The following is a 27,043-nucleotide window of genomic DNA, read 5'->3' on the forward strand; positions in this document are numbered from 1 at the left end:
TTCATCAATGGAAAGACAGAGGATTGTTCTTTAATAATTGCCTCCTAGAGATGTTGTGGCAGGCAGAATTTTAAGATGGTCCCCATGATCTCCACTCTCTAGTGTTGATGACAGAGAGTTCCCTCCACTAGTTGGGGGCGGGGGGTGGCACTTGTGATTTGCTTCCAGCCAACAGAATTTGGCAAAGGCGATGTGATGTCAGTCCTTTAGTAATTTCATTACGTGGCAAAGGTGATCGATGTCATTCCTGTAATTGTGTGTGTGTGTGTGTGTGTGTGTGTGTGTGTGTGTGTGTGCATGCGCGTGTCACTGAGCAGCTAGCATGCACTAGAGTAAGAGATTATGGCCTTGAAGAAGCAAATATCTGTGTGTGAACTGCCTATGGTGATCTGGTTAGGACCACATGGCAAGAAACTGCAGGCCGCCTCCCGGATCTGAGGGGCGACCTCCAGCCAATGGCCTTTAAGGAGCTGGGCCCTCAATCATGCAGCCACAGGGAAATAAATTGTGCCAACCACCCGAATGAGCTTGGGCGGGGTCCTTCCCTAGTTAAAAGCCTCCAGGTGAAAATGCAGGCTGGGCCCACCTTGACTGTAGCCTGGTGAGACATTGGGCAGAGGACCCACTTGAGCTGTGCCTGGACTCCTGACCCACACAAACTGTGAGCCAGTAAATGTGTCTTGTTTTAAGCCACTTAGTTGGTGATAATTTGTTACACAGCAACAGAAAGCTAATACAAAATCCATTTGTGAGCGCTTTTGCAAAATGGTCCAATCATGGAATTTTAACACTGAGAGCCGTTAGTCCAACCCCTGCATTTTACAGAGGAGCAAGTGGAAATCAGATTCGGAAAGGTCACACAGCAAGTTGGTGACAAAGCCAGGAATCTGGAATCCTGCCTCCTAGAGAATGGATTTGATCAAAAATCACATGCCTGGAAACAGAATCACAAGAGCTGGCATTTCATTATGTGCCAGGTCTGTGCTATGCAACTTGCATCAGCTATTTTTTCTAACCTAAAATCATTTCTCTTTTTAATTTTTTTAAATATTTTTTTAACGTTTATTTATTTTTGAGACAGAGAGACAAAGCATGAACGGGGGAGGGGCAGAGAGAGAGGGAGACACAGAATCCGAAGAAGGCTCCAGGCTTTGAGCTGTCAGCACAGAGCCCGTCGCGGGGCTCAAACCCATGAACCGTGAGATCATGACCTGAGCCCAAGTCGGACGCTTAACCAACTGAGCCTCCCAGGTGCTCCAAATCATTTCTTTTTTTAAAATGAATGGTTTAGCAACTTATTTTTATTATCCCAGTAATATATTAATACATCATCATCAATTAAAAAATCAAAGAATATAAATAAAGTGGGGTTTCCCTTGATTTTTCTTTCACTCTTCCTCCAAAACCAATCCCCTTCCTTTAAGGAACCACTGGTAATTAGTTTTATGTGTACATTGCTCCCCGAGTATATGGGGTCGGGGGGGGGGGGCACAAAGGGAGGAGGGGAAGAGAGTATTGTATTTTGTGGCTTTTTTTTTTTTTTTTACATAAATGAGATCAAAATTTACACATTTGTTTTATAATTTTTGTTCATTTAATGGTATGTCTTGGGAAGTTTTTATGAACATACACCTCTTTTTTATTCTTTTCAACTGCTACATAGAGCTTTGTATCCTAATTTAGTTAACCAACTCCCCATTGGTTTCACTGGTTTCCAATTTTTTGCTATTATAATACTTTGATGAAGTTCCTTATATGTGTTTCCTTGTGCCCCTACATGACTCTTTTTGTAAGATAGAATTTGAATTTCTGAACCGAGGTATGCATACTTTAAATTTATCTGAATATATAAAAATTTAAAACATAAAAGAATATAAATATACATAAATTTAAAATGTAATAATGTACATAAAAATGTTCTAAGAAAGTTGAATAATTTGTGTATCTCCCGAGACTTTGTGAGCATATCCATTTCCTTACAACTTCACCCAAACTGGCTATTATTCATTTTTTTCATGTTTACCAGTCTGCAGGTACAAAAGGATATTTCAGTGTGTTTTATTTTGGATACTCCTGATTTTTAAGGAGGCTCAACATCATTTTCAGTGTTTGTTGGACACTTCTACTTTGTGGTTTTGTTTTTTTTTAAGGTTTATTTATTTTTGAGAGAGAGAGAGAGCACGCATGCGTGAGCTAGTGGGGGAGGGGCAGAGAGAGCCGGGGACAGAGGCTCCAAAGTGGGCTCTGTACTGACAGCAGTGAGCCCAATGAGGGCTTGAACCCATGAACCATGAGATCGTTACTTGAGCCAAAGTCAGATGCTCATCTGACTGCAATAACTGCATATTCATACTCTGTATTCTCTATTACTGGGTTGTCTTCTTAGTAATTTGTAGGAACTCGTGGTAAGTGTATTCTGGACTATTACACTTTATCTGCTTTATTTTCAGCAGATGTTTCTTCTGAACTGTACTTTGTCTATTAATTTGGCTTCTGGGACATTTTGCTGGGCACTTTTAAGCCTTTTAATTCATCAATTAAATGTAATTCAAATTCATCAATTTCTTCATTATAGACTTTGTCTTTTTGTTCGTTTCTTTATCTTGTTTGTTTGGTTCTGATTATTATTACTGTTTGAGTTTGCTGAAAGATTCTGCCCTGCCCTGGTTCTATAGAAATAGTCCCGTGTTTCTTTCTAGCATCTTTATGCTTTCTTTTTTTCTTTTTTTGTGTACCTTTCATTACGCATGGAATTTGTTTTAACGCCTGAAGAGAAGGGAGCGTGTTAGCCTTTCCTGATAGAGAAATTTGTTCCCACAGCATCGAGTAACCCACCGAGCGTTCCCCACCGAGCAACCAATTTGCATAAATACGTGCTCATTCCTGGGCTCCACAGTTGATTACATGGATCCACTTGTCTTCTTACGCCAACACTTCTCAGTTTTAACTATTATGGCTCCACTGTTTTGATATCTGGTAAGCCAATTTGTATTCATTTTCAAGATGTGCTGGTTGGACATTCTCTCTTTCAGAAGAATTATAGAATCAGCTTAGCACATTCAAAATATAGTGACGTGAGTGTCGGCATGTTTATACGTATCTGTATGTATACACGTATAAGCATGTGTATATATTCATGTGTATGTGTATACGTGGCTGTACGTGTGGATACGCTTGTGTGTGGAGTTGTGTCTGTGTATGAGTGTTGGTACCTGCTTGTGGATATGGCTCTGTCCAGTGAGGGGCCCTGAGAGCAGAGACAGAACAGCAACAATACAGAGTGCACGCTCAGCACCCAGCTCTTGGTTTCTAAAAATTATTTTCCACTCCAGATTTTTGGAGAAATGGCTAACTCCGGGACTGAGTCAAGACAACTGGAAGATGAACCTGAACCTTCCGTTGAGCCAGAAAGGAAAGAGGTCCTTCCAAGAATGATGAGGCCATGTCAAGTGGGTAGAGAAGCCAAGGGGAAGAGGCTCCCACTGACTGGGACAGTCTGGACGTGAAAATAAATATGAAAGTAACGGACCAAGCCCATTGAATAAAAGAGTCTGAATAAGTAAGTTAATAAATTGAAAGTTTGATGAGGAACAGGTTGTGTACATAGTCTCAAAGTATTATCCCCACAAAATATTTATTAATCATAAGGGAAAAAAGAGTCACTTGATAGTGGAGAAGCTTGGCAGATGTCACCTTGATTAAGTATCAGAGTTTAATATCACTGTTAATGGGACAAATTGGAAACATGTGCTGTAAAGAACACATCAGCACTTCTGTGGTGTTCTTGCCAAGGTGAAACCGAGTCTAATCATGAGAAAACATCAGATTAAGCTACATGAGGGACATTCTGCAGATAACATACTCTAATAGCATATTATACAATATATAATGAGACTATATTATAGTAAAATAAAAAATATATCTTATGCATATGTATCTTAAAATATAGATCTTTCCAGACTTATTTATTTATTTATTTATTTATTTATTTATTTATTTATTTATTTTAGAGAGAGAGCATGCAAGAGGGGGCAAGTGGCAGTGGAGGTGGGGGCGGGGGAGAGAGAGAGAGAGTGCGTGGAATCTGACACGGGGCTCCCATGACCTGAGCCAAAATCAAGAGTCCCACGCTCAACCGACTGAGCCACCCATGCACCCCATTTCCAGATCTTTTTAATATATAAATTCTTCCTGACAGTTCTCTAAATATATACACACATGTGTATATACAAATATATTCTTGTTCAAATGTGTAGACATACTATTGGGGACATTCTACAAATTGCATTTCCCATACATACAGATTCACCTCCTTAAGAACTCAAAAATATGGATATGCCGGGTCAGTTAGCCATTCCTGTTCGATTGCCAGTTAGTTTCTCCCCACCTGTTTACTCTTGTAACCAATGCTCAATGAACATCTTGCCCACGCTCTCTGTAGACTCCTTTATGTGTTTCTGTAGAAAGGACATAGGTAACAGAATTCCTGGGTCACACTTTCCATTTTAATAGGTGTTTCCAAATTTCTCTCCTAAGCAGCTCACAAGTAATATTTCATAAGAGAAATCACAATGCACACAAAACTCAGTAACCTACAGAGGGTAATGTTGGATGTGGCAGAGACTGATGGCTGCCACTCAGTATCTGTTCTCCCTTTCCACCATGGCAATAGAATATTTAACTCATCACTGTCTGCAGAGATAAAGCCTACATTTCCCAAACTCCCATGCAACTAGGCATGGACATCTCATTAAGTTCTGGCCAATAGGGTGTGAATGCAGGTGACGTGTTCCCTTACTAGAAAGAAATGAGCCCTACGGCTCTTTCCCCCCCTTCCTGCTGGCTAAAATGCAGATATCATAACTAGAGTTAGGGCAGCCATTTTGGATTGTGAGATGGAAACCACTTACTGATGATGGCAGAGGACGAAAGCAAGGATCCCGGGTCCCAGCCATCGGCTGACTACCCAGACTTTTAAGTGAGGAAAGAATAACGTATTAAACAAATACCACTTTGCGGGGATGTCTTTCTGTCAGGACAGCCAAACTGATATCCTAAATAATGCAGTCACTGAACGCCGGAAGAGAATTATCTGGTAAGGAAAGCAATCATTTCAAACTGGAGGGATCGAAAAACAATTTGATCTCCCCAACGATTCAGTGAGGAGGAAGTTTGTGTATTGGTATTTAGTGGCCATTAATGTTGTAGATTGTTAAAAATGCTTAGTGTACAACTCTCGCATTCCCTTTAGGATTTTCTTACAGTGTTGGAGAGGGCAGGCCAAGGGATCAACTCTGCTGAAGGAGCCGGGGAAAAAATGCCGTCCAAACCAACTGGGGTTTTGGCAATGAATATACATTTGTTCACCAGTTTAGCATTTGTTCAGATTCCACTGTTTTGAAAAATTAAGTGGTTCAGTATTTTAAATTTGTTCCTAAGCCCAGTGTAACAAATGACCTCTCTTCTCCTTAGGTTACTGAAAAGAATTTTCTTGTGTTTGTGGCTAATTCCTCAATGGCAGAGGCCCAGATGGGGGCCAGGAGGGATGCTTAGGTCGAAAATAAACATGGGGTGAGAGAAGGATCCTGGATTTCCTGTGGCTCATTCCGTTTTCAGCCGTCCATGCTGCTACATCTGAGTTTGGGTGGTTTTTATATACTAAAACTATACCCAAAAGGGAGGAAATAATTTTGAATTACCAAAATTACAATTTACCAAACCTAGTTTTCCCGCCTGAGCTTGTAAGTTTCCTTTTCAAATCTATTGTTTTATTTCTAAGAATAGAATAACAAAAACCAGCCTTTGTTTTCAGATAAGTCATTGATCAATACCCAGTCCCATATAAGCTTAGCTAATTAAAGGCTAATTAAAAGCCTTTAACATTTTAAACTGCATTTCTAAATTTGATATTTTGGGTTTTCTTTGCAAGCACTTCAACTGTCCCACACTTGTCCTTAATCAATTCTTATAAATCTAATAAATGACATTTATACATCAAAACTTGAATCACCTTAAGGGTTCCAATGATTGCATATAAATTTAGCAAGAAAAAAAATTGCATGTTTAAGCAATGATTCAACCGCATTTTAACTGTAATCAACAAGTCTGACCAACATGTTACTCTAATAGTCTAAGTCTCTTAGACATAAGTCTCTTAAATTATGCAAATTACTAAATATGAACAGATTCATTCTTCACAGAAAAAATACCGATCCGATGATTTGACCTTGTCAAAAATGTTCACATTTATATCTGCTTGTATCTCAGTTAAAATATGCTTTCCGATAAAATTCCTTTGCCGTGTAGGACATTTCCATGATTGATATTCCTGGGGTTTAAGGATGCTTACCTTTCAAAGGAATTATTAACGGTAATAAGGTAATAACCCAGGTAATAAGGTGGCTGGGGTTGCCTCCAAGTGGATTTCTTAACCTGGGGTCTATAACTCAGGGATTCTCTAACTAGGATGGGAAAAAGTATCTTTATTTTCACCAGCCTCTAACTGAAAGTTAGCATTCCCTTCAAATATGAATGTGGCAACAAACCACAGGAGCATTAACAGGACCTGTGACCCTGTTACCAACAGAAGTCACAGATATTTTCATGGTTGTTAAAAACATCTCAAAATACCTTTTCCACTCAGCACCACTGCAAAGTTATGGAAGTTTTAGGCCTGCTGCTAGATCTTATTAGTAAATGTCTCAGTAAAGAAACTCACGGACGCCTGGGTGGCTCAGTTGGTTAAGCATCCGACTTCGGCTCAGGTCACGATCCCTTGGTTCGTGAGTTCGAGCCCCGCGTCGGGCTCTGTGCTGACAGCTCAGAGCCTGGAGCCTGTTTCAGATTCCGTGTCTCCCTCTCTCTGCCCCTCCCCTGCTCATGCTCTGTCTCTCTCTGTCTCAAAAATAAAAAATTAAAAAAAACCTCCTATGTCTATAGCACAACATGAATATTTTTTATCATGGTACAAATGAAGTATCATAAGCTGGGTATATTGAAAGTGTTAAATCTTATCATTTTTGACATATAGATGTCCCGTGAAACCATCACCGCAGTCAAGACACTGGCCTTTTCCATCACCCCCAACAGTGTCTTTGAGCCCCTCTGTAATCCATCCTTCCCGCCATCCCACCCACAGGCACCCGTAGCTTGGCTTTCTGTCTCTATACACTAGCTTCCACTTTTAAGAACTTTACATAAATGGAATCATGCATCACGCGTCTTTCTGGGGGAAAGGGGTTTGACTTTTTACTCAACGTAATGATTTTGAAATTTATCCACACTGTGTGTGTATCACACATTTCTTCTGTTCCTTTTCGTTGCTGACCAATCCACTGTATGGTTATGCCACAATCTGCTTATTTATTTATCTGCTAAAGGACAGTGAAGCTGTTTCCAGCTTTGAGCTGTTACATATAAACTGGCTATAAGGGGCACCTGGGTGGCTCAGTCGGTTGAGTGTCTGACTTTGGCTCAGGTCATGATCTCACGGTCCGTGGGTTCGAGCCCCGTGTCGGGCTCTGTGCTTAGTTTCAGGTTCTGTCTCCTTCTCTCTCTGACTCTCCCCTGCTCACGCTCTGTCTGTTTCTCTTACAAAAACAAATAAACACTAAAAATTTTTCTTAAAAAAACAAACTTGCTTTTAACATTCGTGTTCAAGTCTTTGTGTGGATTCGCGTTTCCCTTTCTCTTGGGTGTCAAGTGGGGGATATTTAACTTTTCGAGAAACTGCCAAACTGTTTTCCAAAGTGGCTGTACATTTTACATTCCCACTATAGGATATGAGTCTAGTTTCTCCGCATCCTTGCCAACACTTGGCATGGTAGTCTTTTTAATTTTAGCCAATCAAATGGCTACGTGATGGTATTTCCTTATAGTTTACTTTGCATCACCCCAATAACTAATGTGTTGAGCATCTGTTTGTCTGTCTATCAGCCACCCGTGTATCCTCCCTTTTGAAGGGTTGGTTCAAAATTATTTGCCCTTTTTAACAACCGAGTGATTTGTCTTCTCACTATGGAGTTGTAAAAACCTTTGTATGTTTATGATTCTTACGTGGTCTGATGGATGTGTCGTATTTCTCCCACCACGTAGCTTCCCTTTTCTTTTCTCAATTTTGTCTTTTGAAGAACAAAAGTTCTACATTTTGATGGAGTCCAGTTTACCAGAGGTTTTCTTTTAGAGGTTGTACCCTTTGTGTTCAGGAGAAGCTTTGTCTACCCCTAGGCTGTGGGGACTTTCATCTAATGTTGTCTTTTAGAAGGTTTATAGTTTTAGGTTTGGGGTGAATTTTTCTGTGTCACGTGAGGTAAGGGTCTAGGTAATTATTTTTTGTCATCAGTGTTCACTTTCCCAGCACTTGTGTGTGCATCACATTTTCCCGTAGTTAGAAGCATTTTTTTTTTTTTTTTTTTTTTGAGATGTCCCGAGACTTTGCCAGACTGCCAAAGAGGTCCCGGGCACATGCTCTAGGGATTCCAGCAGAGTAAGAGATAAGGAAGGACTGACACCCAGGGAAAGTGCTCTTGGTATCCTTCCATGCAGGAATCCATTATATCAGCCCACGAGGTGTGCAGAGCCCCTTGCCCAGTGTGATATGGTTGCTTTAACAGCTAGAGATTTGGGCCAGAGCACTGAGTGGTGCATCATCAGAGATATGGACGGGATGCCCTGAAATGTACCAAGAATTGTTACGTCGATGATTACATAACTTCAAGAAGGGTTGCTCACCACCCGTGGTCTGCTCTTGCAACTGCCTCCCAAGTGATTATTGATTAAATTTCACGTGTTTGGTCCTCAGAACATCTTGAAGTCATCATGCTCAGGCGGGGTGGTCAACTGTCCCAGTTTGCCGGGACATTGATGCTCAAAAGCATTCCACTCTCAGAAGGTCTCTAGACCTTTGAACTTGAGGAACTCCTATAATCTCTTCAGATAGTCCCTCTGTGTTCAGGACCACACATTCTTTAAGAATGTAGAATAGGGGCGCCTGGGTGGCGCAGTCGGTTAAGCGTCCGACTTCAGCCAGGTCACGATCTCGCGGTCCGTGAGTTCGAGCCCCACGTCGGGCTCTGGGCTGATGGCTCAGAGCCTGGAGCCTGTTTCCGATTCTGTGTCTCCCTCTCTCTCTGCCCCTCCCCCGTTCATGCTCTGTCTCTCTCTGTCCCAAAAATAAATAAACGTTGAAAAAAAAAAAATTAAAAAAAAAAAAGAATGTAGAACAATCTCTGGTTGGATTGTGGAGATCTCGGATGTCTCCCCGTCAGTGTTTCTAAGATCACTGCCCCGATACTTATCAAAGACCGGTTGGCTCTGTTCACTATCAAAGATAGGACAGGCGGCCAAAAGCAAGGAGAAAAGAGAAGCCAAATGTATTAAAAAGCCAGAAATCTTGTCATCCTATTTGCTTTTGCTCTCTAGGGGACAAGGAAAGGAAAGAGAGGCAGGGTTTTGAAGGAAAGCATAAGGAAGTGGCCTGGCTGGGAGACCATGCTTGGAGATTTATGGGTGGTTTTCACGCCAGAATTGATTTGAAAGCTGATCATGACAAAGGATCTGGGAAATCATCAAGGCATTTGCTCTGTTGTTGGATTTTACAATCAAGGGGCAAAGGCTCCGTCTCCTTCTCCTCTCACCTGGCACCTTCTCTGTGGTCTCCCAACTAGTCCCCAAAGGGAAATGCGGACTTCAGTCACCCAGGCTGCTCTCAGTCTGCTGTGAATCCTCAGGGCTTCGCCAATGAGCAAATTGAAAAAGAGAGCATGAGAGAACTAGAGAAGAAAACCTTGCCCTTGAGTTCTGCTCTGGTTCTCCAGGAGAACGGGCTTCTTGAACGCCTTCCTTCCTGTTTGTTTCTTTCAGGGTGGGTGCAAAGGAAGTGAGAAAAGGCAGCGTGACTCTGGCCATTTTGCGCGGAGAGCGGCAAGCCCAGGCCCTCTCATTTGTATCTGTCATTCGTTCCTCAACTTTTTCCTGGGTGCCTACTCGTACACCAGGCACTGTTCTAGGCACTGAGGATATAGCCATGAACAAAACAGCAAGTCCCTGGGGCGCCTGGCTGGCGCAGTCGGTTGGGCGTCCGACTTCAGCCAGGTCACGATCTCGCGGTCCGTGAGTTCGAGCCCCGCGTCGGGCTCTGGGCTGATGGCTCGGAGCCTGGAGCCTGTTTCCGATTCTGTGTCTCCCTCTCTCTCTGCCCCTCCCCCGTTCATGCTCTGTCTCTCTCTGTCCCCAAAATAAATAAACGTTGAAAAAAAAAAATTAAAAAAAAAAAAAAACAGCAAGTCCCTGCTTACATGGAGCTGACACTCTACATGGAGAGGCAGCTAGGAATAGATCGACAGGTAAATATGTAATGTAGTGTTGCAGTGTGATAAATGTGCTGAGTGAGAACAAGGGAGGGCAGGCCATGTGATGACGATGCTATTTTGGACAGGGAGATCAGGGATCTGATCTCGGGGGTGGGGGGTGGGGAGACATTTGGCAGAGATCTGAGGGAATGGAATGAAACCACCGAACTGTGTCGGGGAGGGGTAGTCTCGGCCAAAGGAACCGCATGGATAGGGGTCTCGATGTACCTCTCTACATGGGAGTGAGTGTCTCCCACTGAGCATCAGACATCCTGAAATTCTGGTGCTCTGCCTGAAATTGCACCCAAGAGTTGATTTCCTACAGTATTTTAAATAGGAAGAATTGTAATTCATGACATGTCAACCAGAGCCCCCAATCAATTTCCTAAAATGGGACTAAACACTTAAAATGCTGACCAAGAGGCACCTCGGTTGAGCGTCCGACTTCGGCTCAGGTCATGATCTCGCGGTTCGTGGGTTCGAGCCCCACGTCGGGCTCTGTGCTGACAGCTCAGAGCCTGGAGCCTGCTGTGGATTCTGTGTCTCCCTCTCTCCCTGCCCCTTCCCCGCTTGTGCTCTGTCTCTCTCTCTCAAAAATAAATAAACATTAAAAAAAATTTTTAAATGCTGACCATGTATCAAACTGGCTGAAGATGGTAAAATGCTGAAAGGCTGGTTTCCTGACCACCAAGCAATTACTTCAGTTCGCAACAGATAGTTGATGTGTACGTGGTGACACGACCATAGCAGACTGTGTGTCCCCTTCTTTGCACGTTTCAAAATGTGATTCAGATGTTGTCTCAATAGTACTTGAAATGTTTTCCTTACGGGTCCTACTGTCCTACACGTTATTCCAACAGAAATGCTACATAGAGTTTTGAGGATACAAATATGAGTTTTTTCTCTATAAAACTGGTCTCATGATTTTGAGAGTCATGCCTTCTATGAAGTTTAGCTATTAAATACAAAGAGGCAGGCTACTGGGAAACTATTGACCCGGGAGATATTCAAAGTAGGCCTGTTTTGTGCCCCCGGGTTATGGAGAGTGTAAGATTTTATTGATTTTATTTTATTTTATTTTATTTTATTTTATTTTATTTTATTTTAATTTGCTGAAGGGTTATTTTATATTTCACACGTGTGCAAAAAGCCCCCTACCTCACCCCCCGCCCATATCCTGTATTGCCTCTTTTATAAGGACTCACAGGAACCCTTCTTTCCTGTACCAATATCAGGAATCAAAGCTCTGATTGCTTCAAGTAGTTCTGTTCGTTTCTACCTTATAGGCCATGAGATTCACGAACACAGGGAAGCACTTTGAAAATTCATGGTTTTCAATCTTGACTCTTCGGAACTCTGTGGGTTGTTTTAAGACCCTTTACAAGTACCCACGGGAGAAAGCGATGAGATTGCGGCTGGGATCCCTCACTTCCTTTTTTTCATACTGAGCTCCTACGTGCGCTTGCTTTTGAACAAAAGAAAATTGGAAAGCCACTGATGTAATGGATCACATTTTCTCCTTTGCCTTGACTGCCAGGAAGTTCAGCATCTGATTCTCAGTCTACCATTTGATAAGGGCTCAGCTCCTCCTAGCCCACATTTGGTATGCAAACCTCACCCTTGACTTTCTTTTCTTTTCTTCCCCATGTTCCCCTTTCACCTGCTTTTCCTGTGTCATTCTGTTTATGTTTTTGCATGCTGCCTCAAATCCTTTTTGGAAAGAACCAAGGTTTAAATGAATGCATTAAAAAAAAACGGAGTACTTTTTCTTTGCAGGTGGGAAAGGAATGTGTATAGGAATAAGGCGTGATTTGGCATAGAGAATACACATATGTGTTTGTAGGATATGTATATACATGCGGGATACTTTGTGAAGTTTGTAGTTTTCCAAGTGTAGCTGGTCTTCTGGCTTCAGAGAACATTTACTTGGAAGACTCTGGGGGGAAAAAGTGATTTACTCCAGGGGAGGCATGCCTGTGGTCTACACTCCAAAGAATCTGCTTTATGGTTTAGCATTTTCAGATTTCGTCTGGGATTATTTTGCTGGTCATTACAAAATGAGGGCAAATACTTAGCCAGAAAAAAAAAAAATCAAAGGAAAGGAAGGGACGGAAAGGGGGCGCTGTTACCCAGGAAGGCAGCTGCATTTTAGGTGGTCTTGAATTAAGAATCGGGAGGCTTACCTCCTATCTGGACTTCTGTCTCATCTGCTGTGAATCTGTGGTCAAGTCCTTACACTTCCAAAGATGGGGACCCTCATCCTCTGCCCAACATTAGAATCACCCCGGGAGCTTTAAAAAATACTGATGCCTCAGTCCCTCCCCCAGAGAGTCTGGTTTAATTGGTCTGGGGTGGGGCCTCAGCATGGGGAGTTTTCAAAGCTCCCTCGGAGAATCTAATGTGCAGCTGAGTGTAGTTGAGAACCACTGCCCTCAGAAAAGGGAAAAATAAAATTAATAAGTACCTGCCTCCTGTTTATCTCTCAAGGTGCTGGGGGGTGTGGCTGTGATTTAGGAGATAATGGGCCAGATTCTGGTGAAGGGGTAAATGGTTTGAAGATTAACCCTTTGTATTCCACAGAGTACCCTTAGTTAAAGTGTTTGTTGACATTTCCCCAACGATCTGCAAGAAACCCAGCCTGACCTAGTGCCTGTGTGTGTGTGTGCGCGCGCGCGCGCGCGCGCGCGCGCGCGCGCGCGCGCGCACACTCTCTCTCTCTCTCTCTCTCTCTTATTGAATGCAATTCACTTGGTATTTTCTATGCTGGTCTATCCCATTCTATTCCTTTAGCAAAAAAAAATTCTGCTTACTACTACTGTTTAAATAACATCACATTAAGGCTCATGGGCCAAGAGAAATTAAACACCTCTGGAGAACATTAAGACCCTCAATTTACAATGACTTGGAGCTTTTTGCAAGATGCTGTGGGACGTGAAGTTGTGTGTACAGTAATAATATTGGTGGAGCGGCCCTAGAACCAGCTACAGTCAGGGTGGGAAGTGTTTTACAAGCATCATCTCAGTGAATTATCACGATAATAATACAATATGGGTACGGCCACCTCCGTATTCGAGATGAGGAAAGCAAGGCCAAGTACATGTGTGTGTTCTGCTTCCAGGAAGCATCAGTCGTCTTCATCTAGGAGCTACAGGTCTGGTGCTTGCCTAGGTCAGGGAAGGAGACCAGCCATGCTTACTGAATACGCTTGCTTCCATTGACCGTTCTGGAAGTAGAAAGAGGAGAATCAGCTCTGACCAGAGGCAGGTGCGGGTGTAGTGAGGCCCTGACCCAGCACACCCAATTTGAGGGCCCTGTTTAGGAAAAATAATACAAGTCCAGGGGCACCTGGGTGGCTCAGTCGGTTAAGCGTCCGACTTCAGCTCAGGTCATGATCGCACGGTTCGTGGGTTCGAGCCCCACGTCGGGCTCTGTGCTGACAGCTCAGAGCCTGGAGCCTGCTTCCGATTCTGCGTCTCCCTCTCTCTCTGCCCCTCCCCAGCTTGTGTTCGCTCTCTCTCTCTCAATACTAAATAAATAAACTTGAAAAAAAAATATTAAAAAAAAAGAAAAAGAATATCAGTCAAAAATTAGGTCCAAAAGTGAGTATGTCTTTGAATTTAAGAAAATAAATCACAACAAATTCAGATTTTAAGAAGCTGAAAAATACCACAACCATCACAAAATTCCCAACTCAGCTTTTCCTCAGCCGGATCCCCAAAATGCCAGCGGCCACTCCCACACCACCTACTCAGGCAGGATCAAGTACTATAGTGGGGAGCCAGAATGGAAAGAGACAGCGGTCTTTACTGATCGCAACTAAATGTCAATATGTTGACAGGGACCTAGCAATGTGTTCACAAGATCACTTGTTCATCATGTCAAATGTACAAAATGGCAGAACCTTAGAAACGGACCCAGTCAGTGAGGGGCCCAGGAGCTTAAGTTTTATCAGCTTTCCTGTAACCCTGCCACTGGGGTTGCTATCTCTATATTGTATCTCAAGATCAAGGGCTTTGGGAATCAGCTGGACCTGAATTTCAGCCCTGGCTCAGCCACTTTCTGCCTTCTTTCAACTTGGACTTGATCATTGGTAAACTGGGCATGCTTACAGCATCTACCTTTGGATCTCTTTGGGGGTTTAAATGGGGTAAGGATGGGGTAGGCATCCTTGGGTGAGCTTGGGTTGCCAGATTTAGCAAAGAAAATACAGGATAGCCAGTTAAATTGGAATTTCAGAGAAACAATGAATAATTTTTGAATGTAAGTATCACCACCTGTTGCGTAAGACATATTTATACTAAACCTTACATCTTGATTTTCTAAAATTCAACTTTATCTGGACACCCGGTTTTTAAGCGGGAGCTTCACAAATGGCAGAAGTTGGTATTGTTTTTGGACTGAAGCATCCTAGATATTCCACAATCAAGTGGTTGGGACGGAGGGAAGAGCCTAGACCCAGTTCTCGACAGTTTATCGTGGGGAGCATTGACACAGGCGATCAGGATAGGGTGAAGTAAGTGGGGTACCTCAATTAGAGGGGGGGGGCGTGTGGACGGGGCTGTGCCACTGACTTCGGGTGAGCCGGTTACGTTCTTGGGACCTCAGTTTCCCCATCTGTAAAGTGGGTGAAAGGTAGGCGGATGATCCCTGAACTCCCCTCTCCCAGATATCACCAGCAATGGCCCTTCTCATAATTCAGTTGTCACCTCCTCGGAGAGGTCCCTCCTGACTCTTCTAAGATAACCAACCGCCCCTGCGCCCCCAACACATGCTTGCCCCCCTCCATGACGATTCGAACTTTCCGAAATTCCCTTGCTTCTCTACTTGTTTGTTCATGGTCTATCTCCCCATGTGAATGTAAGTTCCGGAGGACAGAAAACGAATCCGTCTCCTTCTAGCTGAATCTCCCAGGGGCTGAACCCGGCGCAGCAGATGCTCAGTGCAGGCGGAATGAATGAATAAATAGGTGGGTGAATGAATGACTGTCGGCCGGACTGCAGAGGTGCCTTTCTCGGGGGCCGCGCCTGGGTCGCGGAGGGAGGAGGTGCGGGGTGTCGGGGGTGGGGGGCGGGGAGGAGGCTGCGCCCTCGCCTCGTCCGGGACCGGCAGGAGCGGGCGCGCTCGGCTGGGCTGCAGGCGCGGAGAGCAGCGCGGCGGCGGCGGCGGCGGCAGGGCCGGAGCCCCGCGCCGCGCGTCCAGCCGCCGGGGGTGTGCGCCCGCAGAGCCCAGCGCCGCGCCTCGGCGCCCCCACGCGCCCACGCAGCGGCGCGGGGACCGGGCGGGGGCAGAGGGAGGGCCCGGCCCGGGGAGGGGAAGGGGCCGGTCCTCCCCGCGCAGGCGGCGGCCGCGGCAGCCCAGGAGGCGGAGGCAGCGGCGGCGGCGGAGCAGCACCGTGTCCGGCGCAGTCAGCCCGGCCGCGTCGGACCCGCGCCGGGGCGCCCTCTCCACTGCGCGCGGTGAGTACCTCCCGCGGCGCCCACCCCCGGGCGCCCGCCTGGCTCCGCCGGGCTTCCCCGGGCCCGGGCTGACGCGGACCCGTCTCCTCGCGCCTCGCTCGCGCACCCGCCGGGCCGGGGCCTCCGCAGCTGTCGGGGCGCTCAGGGGGCGCACGGGGCCCCCAGGGCGCCGCAGGCGCGAGGGCGGCGGGGGCAGCGGGCCGACTCCGTCTCGGAGAAGCCAGGCTGCGGGTCTCAGTTTCCTTTTGCGCTGGGGGGAGGAGGGGGGGACAGCGACTCAAGTTTGTTCTCCCGCGCGCGGGACAAGTGCATGGGAGCGCGGGCGGTGTAGATGCGGTGGGCTGCGTTTGGCCGGTTTCGAGGCCCGGGTCGTCGGCTGCGTCCACCCCCGTCCCCCTCAACGCCCCGTCCGAACCGGAGCGGCGCCGGGAGCCCAAAGCGCGCCCCAGGGCGCTGTCTGCGAAGCCCCCGGGAAGGGGCGGGAACGGCCGCCGAGCCGCCTTCTAGCTGCATTTCTGTTCTAAAGTCCGGCTGCGCCCGGCCTGCGCAGGGCCGGCTCTCCGGGCTTTGTACCCGAGCGGGCGTCCTGGTGCCTGCCGAAGCCGGAGTCGAAAACTTAAAAAACTTTGCATCCATCCCAAGACTGTTGAGAAGGAGGCTAGGGTTTTGCCGTAATGGGAGAAAGTGGAGAAGGGAATTGTTTCTCAGCCTTGCAGTCTGGACGTGAACCGGCCGTGCTGGCCGCAGTTCCTTAAATGTATATCCTGCCCCCAAATAAATAGTCTGTAAGCTCCAGGAATCTTAGGAAGGCTTGACTGGTAAAAATATTCGCGTCGCAAAATCCTCCGCGCGCCTTTCTCAGGGCTTGAAAGCGAAGCGCTTTGGCGGTGAGGATCCCGCTCCTCCCAAACGCAGTTAGCGTGCCTGCTGTTGGGCTCTGAATTATTTTTGAAAGGCAAGACTGATGCTGCATCTTTATGGATACCATTTTCTTTTCTCCCCTTTCCCCGAAACGCTACGTAATCTTTAATTTTATGTATATATACACACACACATATATGTGTATATGTACATATATATAACGTTGAGATATAAATCACCCTTGGTGCAGGTACCTTTTAATGACGAGGTGCAGCGAAATGAGCGAGCATCGGAGCCTGGTTGTTAGCATGAGCGGAGGGGAGGTAGAATGATTTACAAACCAAGGAGGGATTTGAGTGCTGAATTATGTTTGAGTTACGGAGCTCCCTTCCAAAGGAAATTATAACCAGCGGACAATTGCTGTATTTCAAACCAAATCTGTTCATTTCATGAGCCCTTTCTTGCTCGACTGCAATTTTTCTATGACCAGCGTATGAGTACTGAACTAGTAGCTGCATTTCCAGCCTGTGGGCCATTTAGGGAGGGGGGTGGCAGGGCGGGGAGACCCCCATGTAAAAATAATCTTCGTGAAAAATCTTTCGGGCAACTTTTCCCCAAGAAATGTTCGTGTTTTCCACTTTTCTCTCCACATCTTTAAACCCCTTAAACATGATACTTCCTTGCATTTAGACATCCTCAGACTAAGGAAAGTACTGAGAGATGCATGTCATAAATGACGGTGTTTTGAGTCTTGCTTTTAACTGAGCATAAAATCGTGTTTTGTATGAAAAATCTCCTTGCCTTTGGAGGAAACTCTACATTTGGCACTTTTGACCAATATGGCTAGATCCGAAAGGGCCTGAATTTTTGAAAGCCGTTCCTATGTCCCACACGTAGTTGGTAGTTAGACCATTCTCCTGCTGTAACTCTAGCTTCGCCATATTATTAACTATTTTATCTTAAAGGAGTTGGCGGTTTTCCTCTGCCCTGAACACAGCTCACCTCTGGGGTGGCTGTGTGAATGAGAATACTCTATAAACAGATCAGTCTCTTTGCTAACGTTAAATAGCTGAAGGAAAGAAAAGAAAAGAAAAGAAAAGAAAAAGATGTTACCCTGATTCTTTGGGATTTTTAAAAACCAGACGCTTTCATCGCTTAAGTGCTAAAGTCTTCTTTTCATGCCTTTTGTGTCGTATTAAACACATCATAAAGAGCTATGATTTGTTGACTTGTTATAGGATTACCATTTGGCAAAAACACTCAGGACATGCTGTTTCAAATATGTGGTCTTACTTCTGCTTTAAATTGCAAGTATGAGGTTGCAAAGCCTGTTCCAGGCGGTTAAATTGATAAAATGCTAGCTGCTGTTGGAACAAGGAGAAAGTCCCCAGCAAAAGCACTCTGTGCGGCAGCGAAGTACATTTTGAATTGGGTGAAGCCAGATAGGGGGACCCTGGCAGTTTGTGAAAAGGTATACACGGTCCGAGCACGTCCACTTTAAGACGGTTTGGGTTCCCCCATGACAAGATGACTCCTTTCCCACAAAGAAAAACATTTCCTTATTTTTTCGGTTACTTTTCCAAAGATAACTTGTGTCTCGGGCGCGAGAGACCAGAGTTATGCAGAAATCCAACCGTAACCGGCTCAGAACGAGGTCTCACTCTTGCTCTCCTGCCACCAGATGTTTTTTAGGTGTCCTCAGCTGGAATGCCCAGTTTGAAACTAATTAGGCCAGCAATAAACTCCTTGTATAATAAAATCGCAGGCTGTTATGGTGCCTAAGTGGGGTTCCCGGCAGCTCATGACAGATGCCTCTCTCCGCAGAGAGAGAGCCTGTGGCTGTCGGGAAAAATTTCTTGGGGGACAGGAACCTCCCCAAAGATGTTCTATAAAGGGGAGAGTCACCTAAAGATGTGTTCTTATCTGTGGACGGGAAGCGGCTGGTTATTCAGTTCCCTCCAAAGGCCGAACCTTCCATCTCTTGCCAGGACTGGGTTTTGTTGGTGGAAGGAAACAACTTCTTCTTCTTCTTCTTCTTCTTCTTCTTCTTCTTCTTCTTCTTCTTCTTCTTCTTCTTCTTTTTTTTTTCTAGCTAGCTGCTCTCAGAAGCAGTTGGTGGAGTCTGCTGAAAAGGAATCTCTACAGAGAATTAACCCCAGAGTTGAGAAAACACAGCCTGTTGACAGAAGATACACACATACTCATGCACACTCCCCACAGCGCCCTTCTCACTCCCCACCCTCCTCTCCCCACCCCCCCCCCCCCCAGATCATAACAGCTTCCTGAATGGCCCACTCCCCACACCCCTTATTGTTGGTGGCAGTTCGCACAGTTCCAAACACACACAACGGAGAGAAGATTGCAGTAGGGGAAGCGATTAGCAGAGAATTGGCCGAAGACAGTGCTTCGTTTTCACTATTTGAAGATCTTAACTGGCCTAATGGTGTTTGACTCACGGACACCTCTTCTTTTTTTTTTTTTTTTTTTTAATTTTTTTTTTTTCAATGTTTATTTATTTTTGGGACAGAGAGAGACGGAGCATGAACGGGGGAGGGGCAGAGAGAGGGAGACACAGAATCGGAAACAGGCTCCAGGCTCCGAGCCATCAGCCCAGAGCCTGACGCGGGGCTCGAACTCACGGACCGTGAGATCGTGACCTGGCCGAAGTCGGACGCTTCACCGACTGTGCCACCCAGGCGCCCCATCCTTGTGTTTAATAATAATGATGAAACAGCTCGTATGCCAGGCCTGAATTCAGCTCTTGACATGTATTTTTAGGATGGGTTCTCACAACAACTCTTCGGGTTAGGTGGTGGTATTATTATTATTATTATTATTTATTATCACATCCCAACTTTGTTAAGGCAAGAATTGAGTTTCAAGTTACATGACTCACGAGAGCCTGCAGAGGGAATGAACCCAGAATGGAGGCCTTCAGACCTCTGCGGACTGTGCGTTTCCCACGTGCTGTAAAAACCTTGGCCGAGAGGACATTTCTGCTTTCCTTTCCCTCGGACAGAGATGCGAAATTGGGATGATCTGAAATGCATCGAGCCCAGTTATTTTCTGACTCTGCCCTGATGTTTCGTTGTTGTTCTAAACGGAAGAAAAATCATATTAAGTAATTAGGAAACACCAATACGAGCCTTCCTGAGTCATGGTGTTTAGCAGGTTGTGTATGGGTCTATAAAGGATGTCTGTTTACAAGGGCCAATTTGATTCGTTCCTTCGATACTATAATGCGACGCATTTCAGTTCCTAAAAAGAGTTAATAAGTTTATAGGCAGTGGCAAAGCCCTAAAATGTTCCGGTAGGCGGTCCAAATGGAGTTTACCGGAAGGTGCTGGATCGCTATGGGTGGGTTCTTGTTTGGGGGGTGAGATTATAAACATTTGGAGAGCGAAGAATAATTTGGAACAGGTGGTCCCAAGAGTCAGGTAACTGGAGCGATTTATCTTTGCCACTTTGAAGGTTGAGGGAGGCCGTCGGTTGCCTGAATCTGAAACAAGCAGGCAGAGGGTCAGGGGGGTCTAAGAGGGCTCCCGCTTTGGGACAGAGCGTGGCAGGATGGATGCGAGGGTCTGTGCATGCAGTCTGGGGTCTCTAGAAAGCAGGGTCTCTTTGCTGTGGTCATCATCCTTCGGCGATCCTGGTTGAGGGCACCGATGTGCCTGTTCTTGCCTTTTTGCAGAATCTCCCTCTGTGTTCCGATATATGCAGAAATTGAAAACAGGAACTCAGATGAATAGATAGCCAGGGAGACAGGTTTACATCTCACCAGTTTTGAGAATGTGCACACGGTCACCTCTTTTTGCCTGAGAATGCTAATCTAGACAGATTTCAAAATGAACAGAGTATTTCAAAGTAGTTAGAAATTATTTCGCCTTTTGGTATCGGTGGTGTTGTGTCGATAGCACAGAAACGTGTGTGATTTTCCCCCTCTTTCCCTCCTCAGTGTCTAGTATCATTAGATTTTTTTAAACTCTGCATGTTCCCAGATGTAACGTATCTGTCCATACCTACTCACAGTCGTTCCGAGAGAGCTGTCAACTCCCCGCGAATTTAACTAGAGGAAAAATGATAAAATCGACATTTTTGTCCCCAAAGAACGAGGAACCGGAGGGTCTGACTACTGTATGAATATAGCAACTTAACTTTTGTCTCACATCAGCTGAATCTGTCAGTTCCCCTTTCTTTTCTATTCGTCTCCCAAGAATGGTCTTTCGTAACTGAAATGTGCAGCATATTATTAGCCAAAAGACATTTTAATTCCGTAAAAAAAAATCATGCCAGAGACCCAGCCGAGTCTGTTTCAGCCATTATTGTTTCTGTAGCGTGCATACTTTGGGTTTCATGGTAAGATGTGGGTTTGCCAAGAAAGAAAATTACAGCGAGAAACTATGTCGAAAACATATACACTTCTGTTTAAGAAATGGGAAAAACACGGAGAAATTCTGCACGGTAATTGCTTTAACGTGAGTTTTAAATGTCATTGTTTGACTTATGTCAAAAAGCCCCTCTTAGCTAATTCTCACATATGCTGTTACTGAATCGCTTACCTTAAAAATGGCAATGGTTGGGCTTAACTTTGATGCTCTTTGAGGCTTTAAGAGATATCCTTAGCCCTAGTGGAAACGTTCCAGATTTTTAGATTGTGCAGGCCATTTTTTTAAGGTTACTTAGATATCGATTTTATTTTCTTGACCCAAAATAAGAAAACATGGGGAATTCTCAAAAGCTTTTTACAGGCTGCTATTATGAGAAGAGAAGCCAAACCAACATGTATTAGGTCATGAGCTTGAAGTGCATAAATGAGCCTCGTGAAGGTCACCAAAACAGAGCGAAAAACACCAGTTCTCCTTACCTCGGCCAACTCTGCATTCCTGCTGGTAGATGTGTTTGGTTGAAGTGGACACAAAAAGGGGGCTACAAGGGACCACGGCTGAAGGATCTCAGTTTGATTTGGGTTCTGAGGATGACTGAAGACGTTCTTGGGGTAAAGCGAGGCGTGAGGGCTGGGATTCCCATCTCCTGTGGACCCCTCCCTCTCTCTGCTCTGGCAGACAAAGCAAGTCCCCCCCCCCCACCCTCCGCCCCATTCCGAAGCAGATTTTCATTCCTGGTTACTTGGATATGTGGAAACCAGGGGCCGAAATGCCTTTTGTTCCTTCTGGTCAGTTTCTTCACCTCCCATCCCCTTCCTATAGTCACGGTGTGGTTAAGGTATTTGTTGTTTCCAGAACAGTTTTTTTGTTCCTATGAACACGTATGTGGTTTTTTTTTTTTTTTTTTTTTAGCATGTGGGGCTGTGTAAATCCACACCTTTAGGTCTTTGTTGATTGGCTGCTCCCGGAAATACACACAGAGCGAGAGAGTGTCTGCTGTGTCCCCGAGTTGGGGACCAGCCTCACTGCGGATGGAAATCCCACGTAGGGAGAAAGCCTCCTTTCAGAAGAGACAGAGAGGGTGTCGATGCAAAGAGGCTGTTTTCTTTTCTGGGTGTGTATTATTTGCATGTATGGGGACTTTTGTTTCAGGGTGTTCTAGAAACATTAGTCTCTCCAGCAAAGTTATGAATGCCCTTCTTGGTTGGGAAGGTGGTGGATGGAAAGGCAAGCAGGAGGCAGATTCCTGCACCTCTGGCCTTTTGTGTGACTGGTACAGTAGAGGGAAGTGATAACTTGCGGCCGGGACGGTGTCATGTGGCATGACAAGTTGTGACTTGCTGCTTGTGTTGTAAACAGAGTTTTGGCCCCATCCAGCCATGGAAAAGAATGGAGCAGAGGAAGATTATTCACTCCTGGTCTGCCATGGGCCGGAGCTCTCTGGTGCTGTCCTCTTGCTTTAGAGACCACGCTCCCTGGAGACTTTAATGTTGGGATGTGCAGGGAAGGAGGGGAGAAGGAATGTCTTAAACTCAGCAAATGTCTGAAATGCTCCGAATGTCTTCCACGTGGCTCTGGCGCCCACGAGAAAGGCAGAGTGTTACAAGGACACAGAAGCAGGCTTTTGGGGAAGGGGACAGAGAAATGGGAGGGCTTTCAGAGGTTTGATCTAGAGTGGAGAATTTTCTGATACCTGGGGACCCCTGGAAGGCCTTACTGGAATGTCTTTAGGAGCCTGATTTTGGAAGTGGCCTTTCCTGCATCTTGGCTGGCCTTTCTTTGTGCTTATTTTTAGCGAATTCGCTTTTTTGGTTTTTGTTTGTTTGTTTTTAAGAAAACATAAGACTTCTTTGGGGATAATAAGTGGTCCATATTTATCGAACACCTACTGTGTGCCAGGCACTGTGCTGGCTTAACAAAACACTTTTCTGTCTCCAAATAGCCTGAGATGGACATGTGCTGTTATGATGATGATGCTGATGTCTATTTTACAGGTACAAAAATTGAATGTCAGGGAGGTGCAGTAACTTGTCCAAGGTCCTGTGGCTCATGTCAGAGCCACGATTGAACCCAGTTTTGATTCCTCATCACTGGGATATCCAGGCTGTCCCCCTGGTGTAAGAAGAACTACTTTTCCTCTCCAAGTCTGGCCTGGAGAGCGAGATTTTTTTTTTTTTTTTTTTTAATTTTTTCAACGTTTATTATTTTGGGGACAGAGAGAGACAGAGCATGAACGGGGGAGGGGCAGAGAGAGAGGGAGACACAGAATCGGAAACAGGCTCCAGGCTCTGAGCCATCAGCCCAGAGCCCGACGCGGAGCTCGAACTCACGGATCGTGAGATCGTGACCGGGCTGAAGTCGGACGCTTAACCGACTGCGCCACTGGAGAGCGAGATTTTAACGTCAGTCTCCACTTGTTTTGGTTGGGGATATTAACTGATGGTCAGGTACAAAAGTTGGGCTCGGAAATAAGGGACATCTGCTAATTCTCACAGAATCTTGAGCCTGTCCTTGTAGCTATCAAAGAAGGTTTACTGTTGAAATCTGTTGAGATGGTGGCCACATCTCTGCGATTAGCTGGTCTAAGCCATTGCCTATGGCTGCTTCTGTGCTGAAATAGCAGAGTCAAGCAGTTACTGCAGAGACCGCATGGCCCTTTTCAGGATACGTTTCCTGACCGCTGAGCTATTGCAATATGACAAGACAAATTTTGTTGACAAGGAAGACCATGCCCTTGGGACACTGCATGTACCGTTTCACTGATTTGTGATTCATGGAGTGCCTCCTGTTTTCCCGGTGATGGGGGAACGTGGCATTCATTCTTTCATTCATTTATTCGGTGGTATTTACTGAGCTGTGTTCTAGGTGCTGGGCTAATTACTAGGGATCCAGAGGCTAAAAGAACCCAGTCTGGTGCCTCTGATAGCAGGATCCCAGTGGATTTCCACCAATATCACACTGCCTCTTCTTTACCCTGGAGGATCCAGACGGCAGTGATATGACTTCTTGGGCTCCCTAATATTTAAGCAACAGGTTGGAGACAAAGACCCAAGTTTGCAGACCCTTACTCAGAGAAGCCCTGCCTAATTCAGTAAGAGCAGAACCCCAGGGGCATGTGTGTGGCTCAGCGGTTGAGCGTCTGACTTCGGCTCAGGTCATGATCTCACGGTTCCTGAGTTCAAGCCAACGGTTTAAGCCCCACATCTGGTTGGCTGCCATGAGCGCAGAGCCTGATGCGGATCCTCTGTCTCCCTCTCTCTCTGCACCCCTGCTTGCTTGTGCACGCTCTCTCTCTCAAAAATAAACATTAAAAAAAAAAAAAAAGAGCCGAACACTGGCTTCTGTCCCTAGAGGTATGTCGGGCGGTACGAGGGGCCCACTCTCTGCCCGAGACAGACCTTCCTTCTGCTTTTGTTAAGAGGCAGTGGGAAACAGGTGGGGCGGGGGGGAGTCAGGCTTCCTGCATTTAAGTCTTGACTCTGCCGAACAGCCTAGAGATTAAGAGCATGAACCCGGGAGCTGGGCTGCTTGGATTCAAATCCCTGCTCTGCATAAACCAACTGTTTACCTTTGGGCAAGTTACCAAACTTTTCTGTGCCTCGGTTTCTTCATCTGTAAAACAGAGCGGATGACTGTGTCCCTTCCTCAAAGAGTTGTGGAGGTCGCCTTAATAAAGTGTTTGCAATAGTGCCTGGCAAACAGGATGAGTTATGTCAGAGTTGTGTGGCTGTATTTATTGTCATTGTAATGTATTATTATTATTATTGTTACCTACAAGCTGCATGAAACGGGTTTTCAGTTTCCTCTCCACGACATGATAACAACAGGAATAACTGCTTCAAAAGAGCATTGTGAGAATGTAAACGAGGCAGTACGCATAGAACAGCTCGCTTTGCTAAGTGCCTGCCTCGCTGATGCTGAATCAGGTAGTTGTTATACTCAGGGCAGCCACTACTGCTCTTGAGATTATAGGGAACTGCATACTGGGCCATTGATAACCCCTTTACGCTATTGGTCAATTGAGTCCTGTTTCAATTTCAAGAGACGGCAGGGCCGTGGTTAATAAGTGCAGCCCCTGAACTCAGGCAGACCCCGTCTGAGCCTCAAGCCCACCACCACTCACGGACTGTGCCATCTGGGGCGAGGGGCTGACTCTCCCAGCTTCCCGGACGGTGGAGGCAGTGGTCGCTATTCACTGGGTGGTTTGAAGGTCAGAAGAAGTGACACCCGTAAAGCGTGGAGCAGGGTGTTTGGCACATAGTAAGCACTCAATAAATGGTAGCTTGTATTATTATCATCCCCACTCCTTTGCTGCACCTACACGGCCAGGAAAGTACCGAACATTAGTAAATTTTAATTTGAAAATAAAAGAACACATTTTAAAACTGCCAAACAGATTTAAAATAATATTCATTAAACAAAATTAAAATATTCTATTAAAGCCAGACTTTGGGCTCAGACCAAATTTTTATAACCCAAGCTTAAAGGCCAAGGAGTCCCCCAGCCACAATGGGGACATTGTGATTGAACTTGAGACTTCAACGCTGCTATTGAGCAGTCTTTGAAATGCACGTTTCCCCGTTAAAATAAAAGGGAAGTCATGGGAAGAAAAAAAAATGAGGTCCACACTCACCCCAACAAACCTTAATGAATTGAAAAAGAAAAACAAAAGATTTTTCATTTTTTCTTCTGCACTTCACCCTGCCAAAGACGCATGGCCCCCTCCTAACCCCAGCTTTGAATGGAACCGGCTTAGAATGTTCCAGATCTGATATGCTCGTAGGAGCTGAGCGAGTCTCAATTCTGGTCTTCACCGGATTTTGCAGATGGTGGTGTATCCCTGACAGCTGGGGCTTGGGGGCCCTCCTGCCAGGGTTCAAATCCAGCTCTGACATTCCTTGATGTGCCCCACTCAGCTCTCCTGTGGGCTGAGCGGAGACAAACAGTTACTGGGACCGCGTCGGCCGGTGGTGAGCGAACGTACGATTTAAGTGTCTCTGCTGATGTTTAGCCTTGTGCGATTATGTGGTGAATGAAACTGTCCCAGACTTTTGGGACTTTGAAGAATTCGAGACTGCAGTCTTGCCTTACTTAATCTGAGTTTCGAGTGAAAACGATCTCAGTATTCAGGGAGGGGAACGAGGAAGGGAAAACGTGGATTTGAAAATCCCCCACAGGAGTTTTGATGTGCCAGGCACTTGCACAAAGCTTCTAGAATCCTCTCAAAAAAAAAAAAAAAAAAAAATCCCATGACGCCCGTATGTCTGTGTCACAAATGGGGAAACTGAGGCTTGGACAACTTCAGCGGCTGCTCGGTGAGATTCGATTCCAGACTACAGGCCTGTTCCACTGCACAACCTGCAGCTTCCCGGAGCAAGCACACGGACAGTCCAGAGACTTCTCCCTGACTGACCGGTGCTTTGTGTTCTAGTCCTACATTTCGGTTACATCTGTCTTCCTCTCCAAGCCTGAGTCGTTGTGGCCTTTTACCCGCCTTGCCGTTGAGAATGAACGGACTTTTCCTTGAACAAGGACTTTGTTATTCTGAGTTTATTTTGAGAGAGAGAGGGAGGGAGGCAGAGAGAGAGGGAGGGAGGCAGAGAGAGAGAATTCCGAGGAGGCTCCACACGTGCCAGCATAGAGCCCCAGTAGGGGCTCAAACTCCCGAACCGTGAGTGAGATCATGACCCAAGCCGAAATCAAGAGTCAGACGCCTAACCGACCGAGCCAGATGGAAAAAGCAATGGCAGCGGGCCGGGATATCCTCCTCCAGGGGACATTGTTTGAGAACCTGTGCGGCTTCTTGCCAACCAGGAGGGCATGGCCTCCTCCTCAGACCGGCCAGGCCCTTGGCTATGATGTGGGGTCAAGAGGCCGTGCTGTCAGAGGGTGGACGGCTGTTGTAGAGGACTTGGGGTGGACTCCCCGCTCCATCACCCACCTGCCGTGTGACGCAGGGCAGAGGACTCAAGCCTCAGACTGTTCACCCGTG

At 45.8% G+C, this 27,043-nt stretch overlaps 1 protein-coding gene across 2 annotated transcripts in view; it reads left to right on the forward strand.

The window, feature by feature from the left end:
• Positions 1-15,219: 15,219 nt before the first annotated feature.
• The window catches only part of EYA2 (EYA transcriptional coactivator and phosphatase 2), a 264,061-nt gene continuing 252,237 nt past the window's right edge, over positions 15,220-27,043 (forward strand). Inside the window, exon 1 of one of the 2 annotated variants that reach the window (XM_086702381.1) lies at positions 15,220-15,315. The gene's annotated coding sequence lies outside the window, so the exon portion shown is untranslated. Of the gene's footprint in view, positions 15,316-15,655; positions 15,806-27,043 lie in introns of those variants that run through there. The other variant, XM_086702383.1, reaches the window with a different exon arrangement.

This window comes from Puma concolor, chromosome A3 (genome assembly GCF_028749965.1).
Source record: "Puma concolor isolate L17-30 chromosome A3, mPumCon1.1.hap2, whole genome shotgun sequence".
NCBI lineage: Eukaryota > Metazoa > Chordata > Mammalia > Carnivora > Felidae > Puma > Puma concolor.